The following is a 16,810-nucleotide window of genomic DNA, read 5'->3' on the forward strand; positions in this document are numbered from 1 at the left end:
AACTTTTTTAGATTTTCCTTTAACCAGAAATAGTCACAATATTAATATTCAGAAATATACTAAAGCCTGTGAAATCTGGAAAGTAATTAATTATTGCTCTGAAATACCTACGCATATAAAGAAAAATGCATATGAAGAATGCATTTTTCTTTATGTAGGTAACGCAACACGTGGGTGATCTGTCGAGGTTGGGGGACGTCTCCCTAGAGATCTTATGGAAAACTGGCCCCTAGTTAGGTATTATAAACGTGAAGAAAACACGGAAAATTCCACGTGGTCAGCTCGTTGACTAAGCTGAAGCCCACGACCACCTACCAGTGTTCAGCGGTCATCTATTCGGCCACTGGTAGGATCATTGGGGAACACAAAACGTAAATTTAAAGTCCGATTTAAAAAATATGTTAATACCATAAAACATAATAGAAAAATTCGATAGTTTCAACTCATTGCAATAATAATAGATGTAAAATGAATTAAAATTTAGTAAAAATAATAATAAAAAAAATGGTATAAACATATTAAAAATCATTAAATTATTTCAAGGTACTAGAATAAATGATAAGGTGAAACTACCTGAATCATTATACACTACGTTGATTCCAGAGGGCGCTATTATATTTATATTGTTAGAATAAAACTGCTGAATTTGTGAGAATTGTATCACTTAAGTAAAAACTCAAGAAAAGAAAAAACAAAATTTGTTAAACTTTTTATTATTATTGCATACAATTAATTTTATTTTACGTATTTATAGTTTATTGACGATCTAGAGTTATTCAGAAGGTAAGAAGTTTATTATTGCCTGTTAATTTATAATAAAAATTATACATATATAAAATTAAATAGGTAAAATGTACGATGTTTGGTTAACGAGCCCATGAGTGGTCGAGTGGATAAAACCACTAGAACACTGGCAGTGGCTTCGCGCCTCGCCAACGGGTTGACCACGTTGAAGTTTACTGGGTTTTCTTCCTATTTGTAACACTTAAATAGGGCCAGTTTCCCTCAAAAAGTTTTCCCGGGAGGTATCTCCTCGCAGATCGCCCACTAGTTGCGTTGCATATACAAATAATCTAATTGCTAACGATCCTGTTGAGAGCAAGATGTTTAAATCTCTAGTAAATAGCTTGTTTTAAAATACGATTATAACAGATAAATAACTTTTAATATTAATAATTTACAAGGGACTGATAAGGGTCTGATGGGTCCGAAATACATTTCCAGTATTAATACAGTGTATATTTTTGAACTTGATCTCTGACTCCGTTTCATCACTTATTTAACAAAGTGTGACAAGTCTACAATTAGCCAATCCTGGGATACATCAAGAAACTAGTCCCTATTTAGATGTTAGACATGTAAAGAAATCCTGGAAAACTTCACGTGGCTGATCCTACGGTGAGGAGCAAATCCGCCACCAATTACCAGTATTTAGTGATTCTATCCTTTGTCCACTCCTGGGAGATAAACGAGAGACATTTGTTAATCCTCTCAATTTACTGTCTATCATTAAAAAAAAAAATACTAAATGATTTCGATTCCTTTTATCAAATTTTTCATAATTTTAAGAGCTCTTGAATAGAATAAAGCGTATTTCTGTAGTTCAGAAAATTATTTCTATTATACTCGAATAAAATGAGGAAAGACTTCGGCAGGTTATTGAAACAATGTTTAAGAGTAAGGCTGTAGATACTAAAAAGATTTTTTTACTTTACTTTAATTTATCCAAAAGTAAAAAATAATAAACGATGATAATTTTGTTATCTTAAGCTGTTATTAGAATAAAACAATAAACATTATGTTTATTCGTATTGCACGATGAAGCTCTGGTGGCTCATACGAGTGTGAAGTGTCGTTTTGACACAGAATCAAAAACATTGTATGCATACACCAGTGCCAACTCTGTTTTTTAGATGTTCAGTGCATTTGTAAAGAGGCGAGAATGCCATATGTTTATTTGTTTTATACAATGTGTTGGATAAAAAACAAGAAAATGCCGATAGAAGAGGGGCAAGAGCACGAAACGCGTATCGGCACTATGGAAAAAAGTGCTTCATCGTGCAATACCGATAAACATAATAGAAGACACGGTTTCAAATTGGAAAGTCTTTCGGATTTTCTTTGTACGTGTAATATCTAAACAGGGACTAGTTTTCTATATATCTTCCGGCAGATACTCCCTTCTTCTGTGGCAGATCTCTCATGTGTCCCGTTGCCGTATCCCATGAAACCGAACCACACAAAGTGTTAGAGCCCATTAACGGGCGAATGAATAAAACGCTAGAATACTAATCGCGATTGGAACCCACCATTGAACCGGCTATGTGGAGGGTTTTTCGGGTTTTCTTTGCGTGTCTAATAGGTAAATAAAAACCAATTTATCATAAAAGACATCCAGCTGTTGTGGCAGATTGCTCATGTCATCAATGTAATCCAATTAAAAAATGTTAAGTATTATTTGTAAACAGTACTATTGCAGCCAATTAATATTTTTCTAATTTTATCTGTTTATTATGAAACCAATTATATCTTGATAATGACTTTTCTTTATGCATACGAAGCAACTTTAACAGCAGGCTACGGTGAAAATGAAATTGCACTTTCCTTTCAAAATGTAATTTAATAAAAAAGGTCAAATAATAATAATATTTAAATTATACAATTTAAATATATGAAAAATATAGAAAATTATGAAAATAAATAATTATTTTAATATTTCATTAGATTTTATAAAAATGAAATTAAAAATTCAACTATCTGTAAGGGCACCAAACACTGACGTTGTATAATTTCTTTGAAAATTGAATTTTACTATACAACGAAGAATACATTAGACTTAATTTAAATGTAAGTCGTTTTGATTATAATGAAGTTAAAACAATTCCCGATCAGTAGCGAGTGAATAATATCAGTGAACCTGATAGTTGATTGTGAGTTCGCGCCTCAAGAACGGGCCAGCCACGTAGAGTTTTTCGGGATTTCTTTATGTGCTTAACACCTAAACAGGATCCAGTTTTATCATAGGGAATCCTCTCTTGGGAATATCCGAAGTGTTAGGTTACTTTATCTTACCAAATCAAAGTTATAAATGTTTTTCAAAATATAAATCAGACCTTCAGAAAGAAAGTTCTTCACCTTTTTTTGAAATGTCATTGTCAATTTTGAACAATAGAACTCAGAGGGAAGATTCTCCGTGAACCTAAGGATCACTATAACGTTGTTATTTCTAGATATAAATTTTAATCGCTAATTGCAACTTAATTGTCATTCAAGAACAATAAATACCCCGATAATTATCGCAGAAATGATAACGAAACTTAAAAATGATATTTTCTGTGTATACTTGACAGAATATCACTTTACAAATTACAAAAAAAAAAAGGAACCAAAAGCTTACAGAAAGCATACACCGTTACAATTATACATACATTTTTATTATATTATAAAATAAACTATCAAGAAAATTATATTTATTAGCATTGTACGAGATAGAGCTACATCGAATAGTAGGACTATAGAAAAAATATTAATTAGTTTTCTATACAGAAGGTGATCGGTCAACGAACAAATCGGATAACGAACACTTTCGCAAAAGATTTTTATGATCAGACAACGAACACTTCACTGAACAAACATAAAAAGAATCAACGGAAATAGCAAATATCGATTGATTTTTCCTTGTCTTCAGGTAACAATTCGAAACTTTTCGGAGCGCGCCAGACGTCGACATCGACGCCCAATCCGATATAGACTGATCAAATAGTATTCCTCGAACTTTGAAATACTCCCTTGTAATTCCAGCCTTTTGTTTTTCTGACAGAAATAATTCTTTTATAGTATTCGCGAGTCTGTCGGGCGGGCACTCGTTAAGTTTTGCATCGGTTTTTATTTTCAAAAGGTGAGAGTATAATAGCAAAGGTAGAGAGTGGGCAGAAGATGTCTGATGTTGCTGGGCAGTATGGCTTGAACAAATCTACAATAGGGCACAGTTCAATCTTATCTAAGAAAGATACAGTATAATCAAGAAGATTCAAGCAGCTAAAGGAGTAACAAAAATCATATCTGAGAAATAAAGAACATTGAAGAGCTCATAATGGAATCTGAAACTGATCTGACGACAGAAGAACGCCGAAAACTCTTGAATGAAGAACACCAAGAAACTCTGCGAGATATGTTTTCTTCTGAAAAAGAGGATTAATGCCAATATCTGCTATTAATTAAAGATCTTTTGAAGAAGTGGGGGATGTCAGATCAACGGTCTTAAAATGACATACGAACCAGGTTGAGGTTAATAGGCTTGGGGATATCTACAATTACAATGCTATTAATTACTTCTGAAAATCCTGAAGAAGAGAGAAAAGCAATCGACATTAGACAAATTCTTTAACCCCCACAAAAAAACATGACTAATAAAAATGCAAGACTGTGTATGTATGTATTTTTATTATTACATATAAATAAACGTAATAAGAAAGTATATATATTTTTTTATTTTTGGGGGTCTCCAGAACGAATTAATCAAATTCCCATAAAAACCTATAGTAAATCGATAATCGGTTACCATAGGTCCGGAAGGTTGAGAATCGCTAGTCTAATGTATATATCAGCGATTCTCAACCTTCTTAGCTCCGCGACCCCTAAATAGTAAATATAAATAAAATTAATATTTCGCGACTCCCACCCACAGGAATAATAACAGTAAGCCTTACTATTACTAATTGAATTTTGACTGTAATTATAAATGTAATTTTTTTAAAATATTATATAATCACATTGCACTTATTTTATACATTAAGAAAATGCCGACAGTACAAAAAATGTAATGCAACTATTCCTATTATTTTATGTCGCTGCGTTTATAGCGACATGTATGAACATGCACGTATGACGTGTACATACATGAGCAATTTACAAATTCCAACTTGATCAAATTCCAACGTGGATCAAATTGCAATTTGATCCACGTATGGAGAAAATTTTAAATGAAAAACAAATGCAACCATTACATTAATTTCTTTTCTTTGCATGTGTACTTATTGTAAGTAAAATGTTTATAAGTTTATAATAAATAATTTTTTCTCATAAAATGATTTCATTATTGTTTCGTGACTCCCTTTTAATATCACAGCGACCCCCAGGTTGAGAAACGCTGGTATATAAGATAACATAGACTTGTTGACCTTGTTGATTTGATGACGGACCCGTGACGCTCCCTAGTAACGATAGAGTTTTGAGTATTCGTTGAAGAAGACTTTTAATATATGTAGATTATTTTTTTAATGTTCACGAGGTAGTCACTAATTTGATTGATGCCGTTGTCTTGGGAGTTTGAAGTTGTCAAAAGGAAATTTCTAATCTTTCCGAAGATGACGCATTCATCCAATCAATGCAGGGAGAAATCAGTTTTGGAGGGGCAGTGGGGGCATTTGTCTTGACTGGTTAGGTTCCATTTGTGCAGGAAGTGATTGTGAGAAGAGAATTGGTGCGAGCTCTGTTGATAAGAATGAAGGTGTGTCTGTCTAGATCTTCGTAAATGAGGTCGGAGATTTTTTCCAGCCATGGATAGTCTCCCTTTTAAAGTACGCTATCTACAGCTGGTTCATTTTTTTTTCATATCCGGTTTGCTGATGGAGAGGAAATCTTCTGGGGAGATGACATTTGTTTTGACGGTAGAGATAGGTTTGCTCTTAGCATGCTTATCTGCTTTTTCATTGATGGAGATACCTGCATGCTTGGGAGTCCATATGTAGAGGATGCTGGGGGAGTGATTTTGAGTAGAGGAGATAGCAGCGAGGATGTTGGTAACGATGGAATGAGAGTTTGTTCGGAGAGTTCATGCTTTGCAAGATGGACTTAAAGTCCGTATAGATGATGGTCTGTTTATTAATATTAACCGTATGGGAAGTAGCTTGAAGGATGGCACAGCCCTTGGCTGTGAAGATGCTTGTTTTGGGGTGGAGGGTTTAATGTGCAGAGGTGTTATTCGTTATGTCGATTTAAGCCGAGATGACAGACTCATTAATCTTGGAGCTGTCTGGTAGGAATACGCACTTTATATTTCTGTTGTTGAATCCATTCGTTGAAGTCGACCTGTAGAACCTCAGAGGATAGGGTGGGTTGTTGGAAACTAGACCATTTGTGCAGATGAGATGTTTCTTGATATCTACGGAGCGGATGTTGTACTAAATGCAGCTATCTTGGATGATATTATGATGACGTATCCAGATGCGAGCTATTTGGATTAGAGAGATTTTTATGAGAGAGATGCCTTCATCAGAGTGGATGAAGTGTAATATCTCACTAAGAAGCGGGTCAATATTAGTTTTCTTAGAGTATGTGATGTATTGTTTGATGATGCGATGGTGGAACCTGGTGGCGATGTTAAGTTTGTTTGCAGTGCAAAGGGTGATGTTGTCGTTGGAGGAGTGGAGCATCCAAGTCAAAGTTCGAGATACAGTGAAATCTCGCTTAACGAGCACCTTACACAACGAGTATTTCGCATAACGATTAAAACAAATTGTAAAAATTTACCTCGCTTAACGAGCGATGTTTCGCATAACGAGTGATAAAGAGAGGGGAAGTCCCGAATTGTGCGCATGCGGCATGCCCCATCAGTCTGTGTTTAGCACTCGTTCCGCTATCACCTTAGTGTCGCTTATGATCACACGTTTTTCCAAATTTGTGTTCACACATATTACTTATAAACATCAACAACTATAGCCCGTTATATAATAAACACGCCAAACGATATGCCAAATTCATGGGTCATTAAATATAATGACAGATTCCAAATTAAACTTTAGAAATGTCTGAATTAAACATTAACTATTTATTATTATTAAATTTAATACGAGATGGAAACAACTGCCTACCTCTAGTCAAATTAATTAATTTCTAATATTTAATTATAAGCTTTACATAATTCAAGAATTTGGCATATCGTTTGGAGTGTTTATCAAACATATTAGCTGTGAATTTTTTTTTTTTTTTTTTGTTTCTGCAAATCGAATTCTTATTCCAGGATGGTTCATTCCGCTCTAGAAAAAAGATTATGATGATTCACGCTTCTTAACAGTGTATATTGTACATTCTTTTTGAATAAACATTATACATAAAACATTTGAGTATTTTTTCGGCGTGGAACGTATTATCGTATTTTACATTAATTTCTGTGGGGAAAATTGTTTCGCTTAACGAGTGGTTCGCATTACGAGTAAGATTCTGGAACGAATTATGCTCGTTAAGCGAGGTTCCACTGTATTGGTTCTGAATGGACTGTAGTGTCTTGATTTGATGCTTCATCAGATGAATGATGCTGGGAATTATGAAATCGGCTAGACCACCTATAGAGCTTTCGGCTATGGTGATGAGGTCAGATGTGCTGCCACCACATTTTTTGGAGCAGAATATTTTAAAGATGTTGAAAAGTTTTTTGCTTTTAGTAGCTATGTAGTTGACATGTTCATTCCAAATGAGGTTGCTGGTAATCCAAACACCCAAAATCTTCGTCTTGGTAACACAAGGGATTGGATGACCCTTTAGTTGGAAGTTCTCGGAGACATTTTTCTGATTGGAGATTGGCATAATTGTGAACTTTCGAGGCTGGATGAAAACATCGTTTTGATGGGTCCAGCAAATAATGTTCAGGACGAAGGTATTCGTGAGTTGGTGCAGACGATCATGAGAGTAGTCATGGATGATGACAGTTACGTCGCCAGCGTAGACGTAGATATGGATATTGTCAGACTCCAGATTGAAGATGTCTTGCATGAAGATGGCGAATAAAAAAGAGTAGACAACACTCCCTTGGGGAATGCCTCTAGTGGGATTTTCGGGTTGGGAGAGGACTATCCTCCATCTCACTTGGAATTGTCTGTTTGTCATGAAGGCAAAAAAATAGGCCCTATATATAGAAAGATAATATATATATAACTACCGTAAAATATCAAATTCAGTTAATTATAACTACCATAAAGTATCATCATTATGCATCTCTTTTCCTTCTCACAAAGGGATTGAATATGGACGTGCTAGCCCTTCATATTATCTTATTATGAGCTATCTTTTCATCAAAACTGGTTAAAGTTTATCTAGGGAACCCCAATGGCCGCGCTTCCGGTCGCCATTTTGTTTGCTGTACTACGCACGCGTACTACGTTCAAAAAATTATGCAAATTAGTTAGTATGTATAATTTTTTGAAAAAATAATAATTACATTAGTAAAAAGTAAATGTTTTAAAATTATTTTGCAAGTTCAGCTAGCTATGAAATATAAAACAAACTGTTACTCACGTGTTTGACGCTCTGTCATACATTTCCTTTCCGTTTCTTCTCGCTTTTCCTTGATTTGCGATCCCTATCGCTGATGTTTCTCTTTTTACTTGATATTTTTACACGTTTTTTAGTTTTGCCACACGAATGTGCCTTACTTTTTTTCCCCCTTCTTACTCGTCGCTTTGTGGAGCAGCTGGAACGGACTCCGGTTCTTTCCATTTCGGCTCGATTCCGGACCCTTTTCTGCACACACCACCTACAACCCACCTCGTCCCCTTCAATTTTCTACCTTTCTCGCATTTTCTCTTCGCAATTGCTGTTTCGTCTATTTCCACAACTTTATTTATCCCGCCAATCTTAAAAGTACATAGGTTATTAATGGAAACCATCATAACAAAACGTAAAAAGTTTGCCCAGTCGACTGCTGTTTTTCTGGAGATTCCCGAAGCTCCAGCAGCAACAGTTAGCGAACACTAAACAGAGTAGGTGCCAGATAAATGACAAAATACTCTCCCACGACAAACGACCACATTTCCCTTTAAAGGTTCCTTGGAAAGCTGAATAATTCGTCTTGCAAACATTACATCGCATCGATACAGAGTTTTTATCTGCTCTATACATTAATTTACGACGTTTCCCACATTTGTCGCATACCTCTTCTACATGTTGCAAATTCGAGAATATTGCAAATTTCACATTACTAGGTATTTTCTTATCTATTGCCAAATCATCGAAACCAGAGTACATTAATCTAAAGAAACGACCGGAAATACAATTAATCCAAAAATTTTCAGAATTAATGTATGCAGTTTCCATTTTGTCGCCAAAAAAAAAGAAAAAAACTTCTTACAACAATTACGAATACGATAGAATTATTAAATTTGCTGCACGTTGCATCACGAAAAGTAGACGGAATAAAAACTTACTTATTTACTATTAAAAATAGCAGAAAGTAGCATTTTTTCTTCAAAAATGTTTAGCTGGGGGAAAAAAACCACTCGCAGCAGTCAAGCCGTCACGAAAAACAAAAAATTTGCATACGATAGCGTTATTTAAAAATTGCGCCACCTACACCGAATTTCTAACATCACCTGCCGTCGAGATTACCGGAAGCGCGGCCATTGGGGTTCCCTAGGTAAACTTTAACCTCAAAACTATAACTATTTTAAATGTTTCTTAACTGCCTTTTACTTTTGTTTAACCCTAATTCTAATTTGTCTAACCAATTGATTCTCTTCTAACCACATTCCCAATCCAAGTGTATTTTCCACAAGCTTCTGTCTGTTTTTTACTTCTAACTTACCCCTTATATTGTTTATTTCATTTTGTAATTCTATCAACTAGTGCAACTTCACAAATATAATCTCTCACTTCTTTCCACACGTCGAACCATCGCAATCTTGACTTTAATTTTCTTACAGATTTTCTCAACTGCTAAAAACCGCTTGCGATGCTATTTTTAATCCTGTCCCTACTTGTCACTCCATGTGTCTATCTCAGCATTTTTATTTCAACAACATCCAGCCTATTCGTATTTTTCTTAGTTAAAGGCAACGTTTCCATCAAGATAGGTCTTACCATCGACTTATAAACCTTTCCTTTCAGTTTTAGTACAATTTTTCTATGTAAATAAAACACTCGGCTCCTTCTTCAACTTTTCAATCTGCCTGTATTCTATGATTAAGTTCTCTCTCGCTATCTTCGCCTCGATCAATGAAAGAATCAATAAAACTTCAATCCTGTCTTAGAAAGTTTCTGACTTCTCATCTTAACATATACAACATCATTTCCCACATCATCTATTTCGCAAACATGAATTCGATTTTGGTTTCATTCAATCTCAAACCTCTATCTTCTATTGCCATCCTCCAATCCTCCAACTTCTCCTCAGTTTTTTTCCTTGTTTCAGCACAAAAAATATCAGCGTACACCACAGACCATGGCTCGTTCAGTCGTACTCATTCTATCGGTACATCTGTCACGATAGCAAAGTACAACGAGCTTAGGGCAGAGCCCAATAACAATAGGAAAGGCTACCGTGCTTCCTGTTGCACATATAACATTAGTTTTGTAATTATCATACATATCCATTATTTTCACATACAGTATTTCTCGTGAACTAATTTTCTTTTGAGATACCTCCACAGTTCCTCTCTCGGCACCGAATATATTAAGCTTTTTCTTTGTCTCCCGACAAACGCGATGTAAAGAATGGCTACTGTTTTAATTTTGAATTACTTTTCTGAATTATATATTGAATCTTCTGTTATAAATTATAGGCCTAAATAAATTTATAACAGAAGGCTAAAAAAGTAATAAACATTAAGTTCAGCTGGTAAATGTTTAATTTACATAATTAATATTTTAAGGTAAATATTTTATACTTTTTTTTATAAAAGAAATAATATAAAGTTTTATTATTCATTTTAATAAATAATTATTTATTTATTAAATGTTAATATATATAAACAATAAATAAATAAACTCGTAACTTAATAATTTACTTTTTAAAAGATGAATTGGATTTTTTAATCTTTTATATTTAAAATATAATTTTTTCTAATATAATAACCTTACAAGTGAGATTTACATGGCAAATAACCTTCAATGTCTTTTTTCTAATTTTTGTCTTAATTATATTTTTGCGACATTTTTCATTTACGTGTCAATACAAATTTATGCAATTTTTTTTTATTTAAAAACAATGGGAACAAACGACATGAATAAAATTAATATGGCCCACCAATAGTCAAGCGATTTTGTTCCCTGAACATTGGGAGTTCGGTCATGAGTTTGCGCCTCATCAAGATGGGCTGGCCATGTGGAGTTTTCCGGGTTTTCTCTACGTCTGTAACGGTTGAATAGGAGCCAGTTACCCTTAAAAGACCTTCCGAAAGACATTATTCCCCGCGTATAAAAATATATATAACTACTAACGAAGTTACTTACGGAACGCCATAGCTTAATAGTTCTTGCCCAACACGAAAAACAAGACAATGGAATTAATATTTATTTATGTTATTTCATTAAAAGAAATTAATTTTAAAAAAAATTTAATTTTAATTAGGTTTTACACGCCATCACGCATACAATAATCTAGCGATCAGTTTTCTCACTTTTAATATGAAAACTGTAAAAATATAGGCGACGTTGGTTTAATTCATTCCATCTTATGGTTGTCTCTGTTCCCAAACCGATCAGTGGTCAAATGAATAAATTTACTGAACACTGATAGTTGATTTTGAATTTGGACTTCGCCAACGAGCTGGCCAAGTGGAGTTTTCCGGCTTTCTTCTCGTTTGTAACACATAAATAGAGGCCAGTCTCCCATAGAAATTTTCCCGGGAGGCATCGCCCATGTATCGCATTGCCGTGTACAAACAAACAAACAAACAAACCATCAGGCCAGGCTAGCTACGTGAAGATTTTTCGTTTTCTTCACGTTTTTTAACGCCTAAACAAGAGCTAGTTTTCCATGAAAACTCCTCTTGGAGCACTCCCTATTTGCAGAGTTCATGCGTTGATAGCGTTGCCTTATACCATCAATCCAATCCAATCTAATTTTTGCTGTCTGAAACCTAAGTAGAATTGAATGTCTGAGTAAATTCTAAACCGAAATTTAGCCAGGTTTATGTTTCAATTCCTGCCCAAATCCTCAAAAATTGCCAAAAATAATGTCCGTGTTGCCAGTGTCGTTTTTCATCTCTTACGATACTGATTGATCCTGTTGAAGGTCAATCTTGCATGTATATAAGAATTTGTGTGCCGGTCATTCTATCCTTTAATTTACTAGTACCTAATTAATCAATCAATTAGTTTGTCAATCAATCATGAAATTCACAAATCAAGAAGTAAAAAAAAACATACAATTTTAAATTATTAATATTAATTAACATTTAGCGTTTATTTACAACTTGTTAATGTGACATCCGCTTAACTTCTGCCGTGGACAGTCATAACCTGCGGTAAAACAAGCATCCTACTGAATCGGATAAACACCGGGGAGAACTGCCAAAGAGGTAGTACTCAGGAGGGTTTTCTACGGGGAAATTAGACCTTATTTAGGTGCTAGACAAGTGAAGAAAAAACGCTGAAAACTCTACATGGCCTGACTGTCAGTAAGGATCAGGATTCCCCTGGGCGGTAGAGGCTGTATATAAGCAAGCCGGATGACTCTCTCGGTCATCCGACCTACTTACATACAATATATTTCATTTATTATATATGTAAATATTGAAACATACAAAAATTTTATGGCTCATTAATGGTTGATAACTCCAGTTGATTAAGTTTTCCAGATGATTCGAATGAATATTTTATATGGTAAATAAATTATAAATTTAATAATAAATAATTTCCAAGTAATTCCTATAAGAAATGAGTCTTAGTCGGTTCTAGTTTATTAATGGATTCGAAATGAGAGAAAAAGCTTTTTTAGCTGAATTTTCTAATTAATTAATCTAATTAACGATATCTTCTAATGATACAGAATCTTATACCATGCTATCTTCTGCTGACAGGAAAACATTAATTCCTCTTGAGATCTGAACCCACTTCTAATAACTATTAAATGTTCTAATTAACAAACAAATTTTTTTGTATACTTTTAACAGTATTCATTAATAAAATAAATACCTTTTTTGTAAATTATCATTTCACAAGTTATGAAATTTTGCTTCAATCGTCCGAAAAATTACACACATCAGTAGACGAGTAAATAAAACCACTCACTGACATTACCGCCTTACAAACAGGCTGGCCACGTAGAGTTTTTCGGATTTCCTTCACGTGTCTTAATAAGAGCTAGTTTCACAAAGAAAATCCTCTGGAGAGGCATCCTCTTTGACAGATCGCCCATTTGTTGCGTTGCTTTATCCAAACCAACCAATGAGCCGAATAATTACTGTTATGTGAAGAATTTAAATTACTTTTATAATTTATAATACAACAATAAAAAGTGATAATTGCGTGTTTATATATGAAAAACATATATATATATATATATACTGGATAGTAAGGAATTGTAGATTTAACCCCATGTAATTTCTAACTTGTCTTGAACTTGAACTCGAACTCCCAGGAGAGCAAAGCACAAAAGGTATATAATTATTTCATTATTAAAGAAAAACAAAATAGTTATCTTAATTGCATTGGATTATTTTTATTATATACCTTTTGTGCTTTGCTCTCCTGGGGGTTCAAGTTCAAGACAGGTTAACTTAGGAATTACATGGGGTTAAATCTACAATTCCTTAATATTCAGTCTAGTACTTTGCTTGGCCGGATGAACTCACTATGGCTGTGGCAAAAATGCTGCCTTTTTAACAGTACAAGCAGAAAATTTTGCATTATTATTATTATTATAAGCATACATAAATACAATAATCTTTTTCAATTAAATGATAAAAAGTATCTTCCCCGTGGAAGTAAATATACAAGAAATATATTTATGATTGTTATAAATGGTAAGAAAACTAGACTCGTTTGCATTTAAAATCAAACTCGTTTAATAAATAAAGTACACTATTTGAGCTATGGTTTACAAAAAAAAAAAGAAAAAGCAAAAGTTAATTCAATAACTGCAACGGACGTCTCCATATATGCCTGAAAGCATTACTCCTCTGAAAAATCGGAAATAATAAATTTACGCGCACCAAATTTCGTGTACACTCACCACTTCGTGGGTCTTCCTTTTGCAACGTACAAGTCGGAAAGTTACCTAGATCTTGTAGAATGTTGAATTCTTCCTGAATAACTGTCTTCAGGAAGTATCGCCAATAACTCTCATCATACGGAAAAAAATCACCAATGCCATCATATCCAAAATACCCCACACTTTATTGGGAAATTATTGACATCCTCCTTCACACAATTTTGGATGAGTTTTGTTTCAAATGCAAAAGAGTGCAATTTTCTTATCCTTTAGGCCTATAACAACCACGAATGGGATGCGCGTGTATTCATTGTCACGGGGAAGAGATAAACTTGAATATTTTTTATTAAAAAAAAAAATTAAAACCAATTATCGCTCACCAGTAGCCGCGTGGTTAACACCACTAAACACTGGTAGTTTAGTGGTCGCGGGTTCGTGCCTCGTCAACGGACTTGGCCACGTAGAATTTTCCGGGATTTTTTCACGTTTGTAACCGCTTAAATAGGAGTAAATTTCATAGAAAGTTTTCCTGGAAGGCATCCCTCTCTGCAAATCGTCGTCTATTAAATAATAAAATCAATTATCCCACAGAATGCTTTAAAATTCTAAGACTGTGTTCTGCGACCTCACAGATTGTGGCAAAAAATAATAATAATAATTTCATTAAATGTTAAGTAGAAAATTAACTTTTATTTTAATTAAAAAATGACCCAAAATTTAAATTTTCTTACGAGAAATAATTGGCTTTTTTATGGTTTAAATTTTACCATGTATGTAAATTTTCACTGTACTTCAAAGGATATAAAATCTACAATTGGTTGATTGGTTAGTATTATGGGATGGCAAAGCAACACGCGGGCGATCTGCTAGGACATAGGTGGCGAACTTATGGCACGCGTTCCCAAAGTGGCACGAAAGGAGAAATAATCTGGCACGTAACGTATAATACGATTTTGATTTATCATCTCTTTTTCAATCATCCTTTCGGTTTATCATCTGATCATTTTTTCAATTAGCATTTTACGTTTATTTTAATTCGTTTAATTTTTTAAAAATATTGTTATCCTAAATCTAAATTTTAAAACTTTGGCACGCATAAACATCTTAAATGCTAAGTATGCTTACTATATGTCACGTAGGCTCATAAAGGTACGCCATCCCTAGCCTAGGATCTCTCTTGGCAGATCACCCCCGTATTGAGTTGTCTCTCGGGAGTACTTTCTACGGGAATTGGTCCCTATTCAGATATTAGACACACGAAGAAAATCCCGCTAGTCAGGTGCTAACCCAACCAACTACCAGTATTCAGTGGTTTTATCCACTAGGCCACTAGTGGACGAAAGCTGCAATCACTTTTGATATATACAGTTAGCAATAAATTTTATCCGGATCGCAATGAAGCAAGTTCACATTAAAACCGATTAAAATTTCGTGTGTCTGATTTACTATAGAGTAATAATAAATGAACTAAGACCCCTGATAAATAATGCGGATCAAAATAATCTGATCCAGAGTACTGTATAATACCATACCACATTAGTCACCCATAGTAGTCTGATACTTTACTGTGTGCTCAATTTGCTAGAAATTTCATTCTTCGAATTTTAATATGATTTTAATTTGCCCTGTAGGTTATGCTAATACAAGTTGGTTACACCATCTTTAATTACTTTCTATATAACATATTTCGGGTGTAAGAATTTCAGAGTACTTCATGTATTTGTATAAGCATTTGCACGGTTATTATGTGATACTAAAATGTATCTCCTGTAAAGTCGTAGGTTCAGTTACTCTTTTTATTCTAGAAAATCGCGACTTTAGGTTATGACAAAGGACCGCTTTCAAACCTGAGAACTCTTCATAGAAACTGGTTCGTATTTAAATGTTAAACACGCGAAATGCCAGCCCGACAGTCAGATTCAAACCCACAACCAATTATTAGTGTGAGATCTGGAAACACCTCTTGAACGAAAGTTTTAATAAATTATATCCGAATTAATAATTACCCTTTCTTATATCCGGATATAATCCGAATATAATACGAATTATAATAAAATTGTTCCCTATATCGAATCGAAAATTTTCCTAATATAAACATCCTGCCTAAAAACGGTCCTGGACGAGAAAATATGCGTCCCCGCCGCATAACTGTCAACTATCCATTGTTCTTACGCTGAGTACAGATCATCTTGCAACTTAAGTTTATAGTTAGCGCCCGAATTCGCCGTATTGTTTCCAATCCCGGGAACACCTATGGCCTAAGCACATGCACGTGACCAAATTCCTTAGCAAAAAGCTATATAAGATGCTTCCTTCCCCCCTCTAGGGAGTCAATCATCGATTTAGATCGAGTCGCGATCTCGTCCATTTTTGTCCTTTGTGCCTAAGGGAATATTTTACGTTGTGCCTCAAGAGTTGCCGATCCTTCCCTTCAAAAGAATTACCGATCCTTGTGACCGACAGAATATTGGAAATACTGCTTGTCTAAGAGGTATGGAACCCACTTATGTGAACTCTCTCTCTCCCTTCGCGTGATAGGGATATATAGCTTTTTATATGTCACCCCTTTTATGTCAGATTTTTGTAACGTATATTTTGTTTTCCATTAAATCGTTGTTATCCTGTTAAATGGTGTCTTGTTTGCTCAAATATTCGCTTATCGCCTTACCACGACTCCACCTTCCCTCCTATACTCGACCGGATAAAAAGTAGTCCCGTCCCTACGGGATCCCTACCGTCAAATAAGCCATCTCTGACTCGTGGGCAAGTCCCTCCGACTTGTTAGCCGAAATTAGACAGAGGTCAGACCTCGTCGTCCCTCCTCGGTACCCACATTAGTGTTTAACAGTTTTTTCCACTCAGTCACCTTTATAACTTGGGATC

This window comes from Centruroides vittatus, unplaced genomic scaffold, assembly GCF_030686945.1.
Source record: "Centruroides vittatus isolate TY-2023 unplaced genomic scaffold, ASM3068694v2 contig_374, whole genome shotgun sequence".
Classification (NCBI taxonomy): domain Eukaryota; kingdom Metazoa; phylum Arthropoda; class Arachnida; order Scorpiones; family Buthidae; genus Centruroides; species Centruroides vittatus.